Genomic DNA, 6,126 nt, shown 5'->3' with positions numbered 1-6,126 from the left:
TTGTGCCCCTTTCTCCCCCCCCCATTTCCACCCAGCTAGGGGAGGGGGTGTAGAACTCTGCAGATAAACTTTTGAACTCTGGGGCTGCACTGACCAGTGACAGAGACTTTTGGGTTGCTGGACTTTTGGGGGGATTTTTGGGTTAATAGACTCAAGAGATTCTTGGGGTGTTAGACTTTTGGGATTTTGGGGTGATCTCTTGGGTGGTTGGACTTAAGACCCTGAAGGGAAAAGGACACTGCCAAACTAGCTTGGGGGTGGGTTGTTTGTGTTATGAATCTTGTTTGGGTGTTTCCCCAACATAATGCTGCATTGTTTCCCTCCTTTATTAAAAGGATTTTGCTACACTCAGACTCTGTGCTTGTAAGAGGGGAAGTATTGCCTCTTAGAGGTGCCTGGGGGCGTGATATGTAATTGTCCCAGGTCACTGGGTGGGAGTCTGAGCTGGTTTTGCATTGCGTTATTGAAACGGAACCCCTAGATACTGAACCCGGCCCTTGTTGCTGCCAACTCAGATGGGCAGAAGGGTTACAATTAGTTCCTAATATGATTTGGGGAGTCTGAGTTCAGAAGAGAACTTTGGTTTTTACAGACCAGCCAAAGAAAAATAAGTAACCAGACACTTTAGAGCAGGCCTGCACAACTCGTAAAGCGGCGAGGGCCATATTACTCCAAAGAAAACAGCTGAGGGCTGAACCCCCCTGGCCCCACGGAAACACTCCCCCCCCCCCCCCCAGCGCCGCCCAGCCCTGCAGAAACAAACCCTCCTTCCCCAGCGCCGCCCCACCAAAACAGCTGTGGGCCAGAAAGGAAGGTTGGGGGTGGGGGTGATACTTTTTAAAGAATTTTTCAATTAAATTAAACAATTTTTAAAAAAAAATTATGAATAATGGAAAAATGAAAAACACCTGTTCCATTGAAAGAAAACATTTGTACTTTTCATAATTACCTTGCAAATTGAATGAGAGATATTACATCTCTTTTTGGCAACAAGCTTGTCGTATTCAGGGGTCATATTTGAAGTGGATATTTTCATAATATCTTCCAAATGGTCATCAGTCAGAGAAGAACGTTGCTTGTTTTTATTCATGTTCATGATGGAAAATGTTTGTTCACATATGTAAGTGATTCCAAAAATGCTGAACGTTTTCAGTGCAACTTCGATAAGATTTTTGTATTTTTCATTGTCTAGACTTCTGTAGAAGTCCCGCAGGCTGCTTTCTCTGTGCTTATTTCGGTAAACTGCTTAACATTGAAGTTCAATAACCTCTAACTGCAAATCTAGTGGCACTTCCTCTGGATCCACAGAAAAGGGATCTTCAATCAGCTTCAACTGGATGTCTTCTTCTTTAGACAAAGTAAGTCTTCTGTCAAATTCTTCAATCAAAAGATTAATGTGCTTTGCTTATTTTTTCCTAACTCGGTGTGTTTAGGGTGACAGATATGCTGTGCACAAGTGGGAAAGTGACACATTTCACCTTTTGACAGCTGACTTCTGAAAAGTTTCGGTTTCATTTTGAAAGCTTTCACTGCTGCACACATTTGAAATATAAGTTGACTTTTTCTCTGAAGTTGAATGTTGAGATCATTCAGGTCACAATAGAAAAAGAGATCTTGATTCCAGGACTCATTTTCAAGCTCTGGGAATTTTATTGGCCCATTTTCTAGGAATTTTGCTACCTCCTCTTTCAAAGCAACGAAATGCTGGAACACTCTTCCTTGACTCAACCACCTCACTTCCGTATGGTAGATTAAGTTGCTGCACTTGGTGTCTACTCCTTCAAGAAAGGCTCAAAATGTCCTATGTTTTAGTCCTCTAGAATGGATGTAGTTTACAATGGAAACTACCACTGACATTACATGCTCAAATTTTAAGACTTTGCTACACAAAACCGGCTGATGTACAATGCAGTGATGTTTGGTTATTTGTCTCCTGATACATTCTTCAAGAAGAGTAACTGCTCCAACATTTTTTTCGGCACATAGCTGGAGCACCATCAGTACAAATGGCCACCAAGTTTGTGAAATCTAATCCCAATTTATCATTCATGCACTTTATCACTTCACTGGAGATTTCTTTTCCGGTTGTGCGACTCATCATGGAGCACATGCCAACAAGTTCTTCAGTAATTTCAAAGTTTTTATCAATACCTCTAGTAAAAATAAGAAGTTGGGCGGTGTCTTTTAAATTGGTGCTTTCATCCATAGCTAGGGAGTAAAAGCAGAATTCACTGACTCTCTGCTTTAACTGATCACTTAGGTTGGTAGAAATGTCAGCTATTTGTCTCTGTACAGTCATGCGTGATAGACTGACATTTTCAAATATTCCCCTCTTTTCTGGACATAACACAGATACAGCAATCAACATACACTTTTTAAAAAACTCGACTTCTGTGAAGCATTTCCCAGCAGCAGCAATTTCCTTAGAAATTTGAAAGCTTACTTTAGTAACTGTATCGTTCTCAGTGCTCAATTTCTTGAAAATTTGCTGTTCTCCACTAAGGTTTTTTGCTAAACTGGCTGCTTTAATTATTTTTTCATTTGGGTTCAATTTGGCGAGATTGGGATGTTTAGTTTCAAAGTGCCACCGAAGGTTGTATTCTTTCGGAACGGCTAACATTTCACGACACACGAGGCACAGTATTTTGTCTTTGGAAACAATACATATTACATATTACTATATTACTGCACACAGCAGTCAATCAATGCAGTTGTAGATAAATCTCTGCATTATGCATTTTTGTATAACTTTTATATGACTTTGTATTGAACCTTGGTAATATGTTATAGCGGGCTCCTAAGATAGTATAATTAAGGTAAAAGAAAAATTTCTTCTGTGCACATTTTTGAAGCGGCATTCAAATTTGTATGCCATGAGACAAAAAGTGCTCAGAATGGGGCAGCGGTTGAGCCCTGTGTCCCGCTGGGGGGGGCAGTGGCGCGTGAGGGCTCCGTGCCCATGTCCCGCTTGGGGCGGGGTGGGCGGTGGCTCACGAGGGCGCCACGCCCGTGTTCCCCTGGGGGAGGAGGGTCCGGCGGCGCATGAGGGCTCCATGCCCGTGTCCCGCTGGGGGAGGGGGCAGCGGCTCACGAGGGCTCCGTGTCTGTGTCCCGCTGTGGGGGGGGCAGGGCCGGCTCCAGGCACCAGCATTCCAAGCTGGTGCTTGGGGTGGCAATCTGCAAGGGGCGGCAGTCCCTGTTGTTTTGCCCCCAAGCAGCACACCGAATTGCCGCCGGCGCGGAGGGCGGGGGCAGTCCGTGTGCCCTTAGGCCGGCAGGTGCGTTTCCGCAGCGGCAGCTTCTATGTTTAGCTGTCTGCGGCGGCTTCAGCTAAACATAAAAGCTGCCGCTGAATTGCCACCACCGTGGAAACGCGCCTGCCGCCCTAAGGGCACACGGACTGCCCCAGCCCCCGGCAGCAGCGGCAATTCAGCGCCCTGCTTGGGGCGGCAAAAACTGAAGCACCTGTGGGAGGCGGCAGCCCGCGAGGGCTCCGTGTCCCTGTTCTGCTGGGGGGGGTGGCAGCATGCGAGGGCTCCGTGTCCCGCTGGGGTGGGGCAGTGGCATGCGAGGGCTCCCTGCCCGTGTCCCACTGGGGAGGGGACCGGCAGTGTGCCTGAAAGCCCCACCCCCGCAGCTCTGATTGTGCAGGACTCAACCACCCGCACTGCTGGCTCCTGCCGGCAGGCAGGCGCACCCCAGGAAGCGCCGCCACGCTAGCCCTGGGACTTTGGTGGTGATGGTGAGCGAGTGCGGTGTTTCCTGTGTGCGCGGGGTTTAGAATCCCTCCGCGGGCCACACAGTGGGCCTCCGCGGGCCGCATGCAGGCTGTATGTTGTGCAGGCCTGCTTTAGAGGGCCAGAGTGGTGAAGAAAGGAAAGTAATACTAGAAGATGTGGCTAGAAAGGAAGAGGCAGCTCTGGTCTTGGTGCCCTAGCAAAAAACAAAAAATGCTATTAAGGAAGAAAAACCAGTAGTTCCCCCTCCCCGTCCTCTCAAGATCTTTCATTGTCCCCAATGCCATCTTTCCCCATTACTGAACTTTCTAGATGTGTATCCCAAGGCTTATTTATCTAAAATTTATCCTCCCTTCATTGATTCACTCTGCTGAATCCTTCCTAATTTCACTCCAACTCCTCCTTGCCTTCAAAGTTCTTCATTTGTTGTCCCTATTTTCACATCTCCTCTCCTTCTATTCCTTTCCATACACACTTCATTCTGCTGTCTGCTTTTCACTTTTCTCACGAGTCCCTTATACCTAGAACAAGTCTCATACAGTGCATCTAGCAACCTTACTTGCTTTAGATTTTGCTTCTTTTCACCAACTGTCCTTCTCCCATCAGATACTCCCAGTGCCAGTTCCCTACCTTTCCATGATGTTACTCCATTTTAATTTTTTTAAGCAATTCAAATGATAAAGTTTCCACCTCCTTTGTATATTTGTTCTGTTTCCGGAGGTTCCAGATCAAAATCTTCTCTTTTATCAGTAGGCTCATGAAATAAAAAAAAAATCTTTCTTTGCAGTTTCAAGCTAGAGAGGGTCAAGTCTACACATATGAATTCCAGAGAATTCAGAAAGTCTCAACTAGCAGAAATGGATCATGAGAGGAATTAATGTTACAGGACTTACTAAGGACCAGCTCAGCAGGACTTGTTTAAAAGACCTCGGGTAAAGTGGACGGCTAGTGGGCTACAATCTATACCCAGAAACAGTGGGGCATTTTGAGCTCAGGAGATGGTCAAAGTCCTTGGCAAGAAGCAGACCATGCTCCATGGTTGGAAGCAACACAAACACGCCAAAGTCATGTCAACAAGGCCGATGTATCAGAGGTAACCAGAGCTGAAGGTGGATGAGCCAACGCAACTGTTGGCTGACTGAGCAGCAGAACAGATATGACATGGTGCTCGGATGCTGCCGTGATGGACGCATTATGAGAAGCAATCAAAAGAGCTGCATCTGGAAAGGAAGAAGCAGAGTGGCAAGAGAGATTGACTCTCTTGCATAATCAGAAGCAGCAGTAGCAGGAACTGGAGAGACAGTCCCCGGAAGGATATGGGGTGGAGAACACAAATTCATGGTAGGATCCATGATTAAAGCAACCCAGACGTGCTGTTACGCAAGTTATTCACAAAGTCAGCATCTTCATCAATCAGGCTGGTTCCTTCTTTCATAATCCTCATTTCATAATGGTTAACTAGTGAGTTTTGCTCTACCATTCATACTAATTTTGCCTGAGGACACCAGGTGTATGTTAAATTCTGTTAGGTAAAAGCATACTCAGCTCATATTCTGACAACTTTCTTTTGAATCATTATTTCTACAGTTTTTCTAATCTTCTAAACCAGTTCATCCCTACTTCTTAATTTCAGCTGTTTAATCAACTGTTAATAGCTCTTTTAGCTCACATCACATAAAATATTTCCATGGTTCCTAGATTATCACTTTATTAATAGTATTGATAAATTGTTGTTTTTATTAGTGTCATCCACTACAGGGTCTTTAAGAGATTTACTATTCAGTTCCCAAGATCTGCCCAGACCAATTGTTTTAATATACTCCAGAGTAGCTCATTAGTGGATCATATGATCTTCCGTGTCAGGGAATTAGAAATGAAAATTAGAAAAGATCTAATCTAAACAGAGCCCAGTATAAAATACATTAGGTAAAGATTGTCAAAAATATTAAAAAATCCATGTGGATTGAGTAATTTCTCTGCATCTTAGACCCATATTTAACGTGATAGCAGAGCTCTAATCCCCATATGAAGAATGATTTCTACTATGTAAGTTTTTACAAAGCTTCATTCTTCTGCTGGAGGATGGGGGGAATGGATTTTACCCCAGTGGAACTGGCAGCATGACTTCCAAATGAGATGTTCTGCAAGAGGGTCTCCAGCTGGCTGCCATCCACACACTTGCCCATCACCAGGGATACATGTTTTCACAGGAGTCAAAAGGAAGCTCTACAGACAAATAGCAGTTAGGTAACTTCTCAAAGCAACCCTTTGTCAGTATGGCTCACAGTGGAACCTGAGATCCTTACGTGCCCAACTAATGAAATTCAGGGAGATGGAGCATCAATCTAACATATGCCCCTCACCCAAACCTCTCAGACTTGGAGTGAAG

This window comes from Mauremys reevesii, linkage group 2 (assembly GCF_016161935.1).
Source record: "Mauremys reevesii isolate NIE-2019 linkage group 2, ASM1616193v1, whole genome shotgun sequence".
NCBI lineage: Eukaryota > Metazoa > Chordata > Testudines > Geoemydidae > Mauremys > Mauremys reevesii.
The sequence above is the reverse complement of the archived record's forward strand: the minus strand, read 5'-3'. Positions refer to the sequence as shown.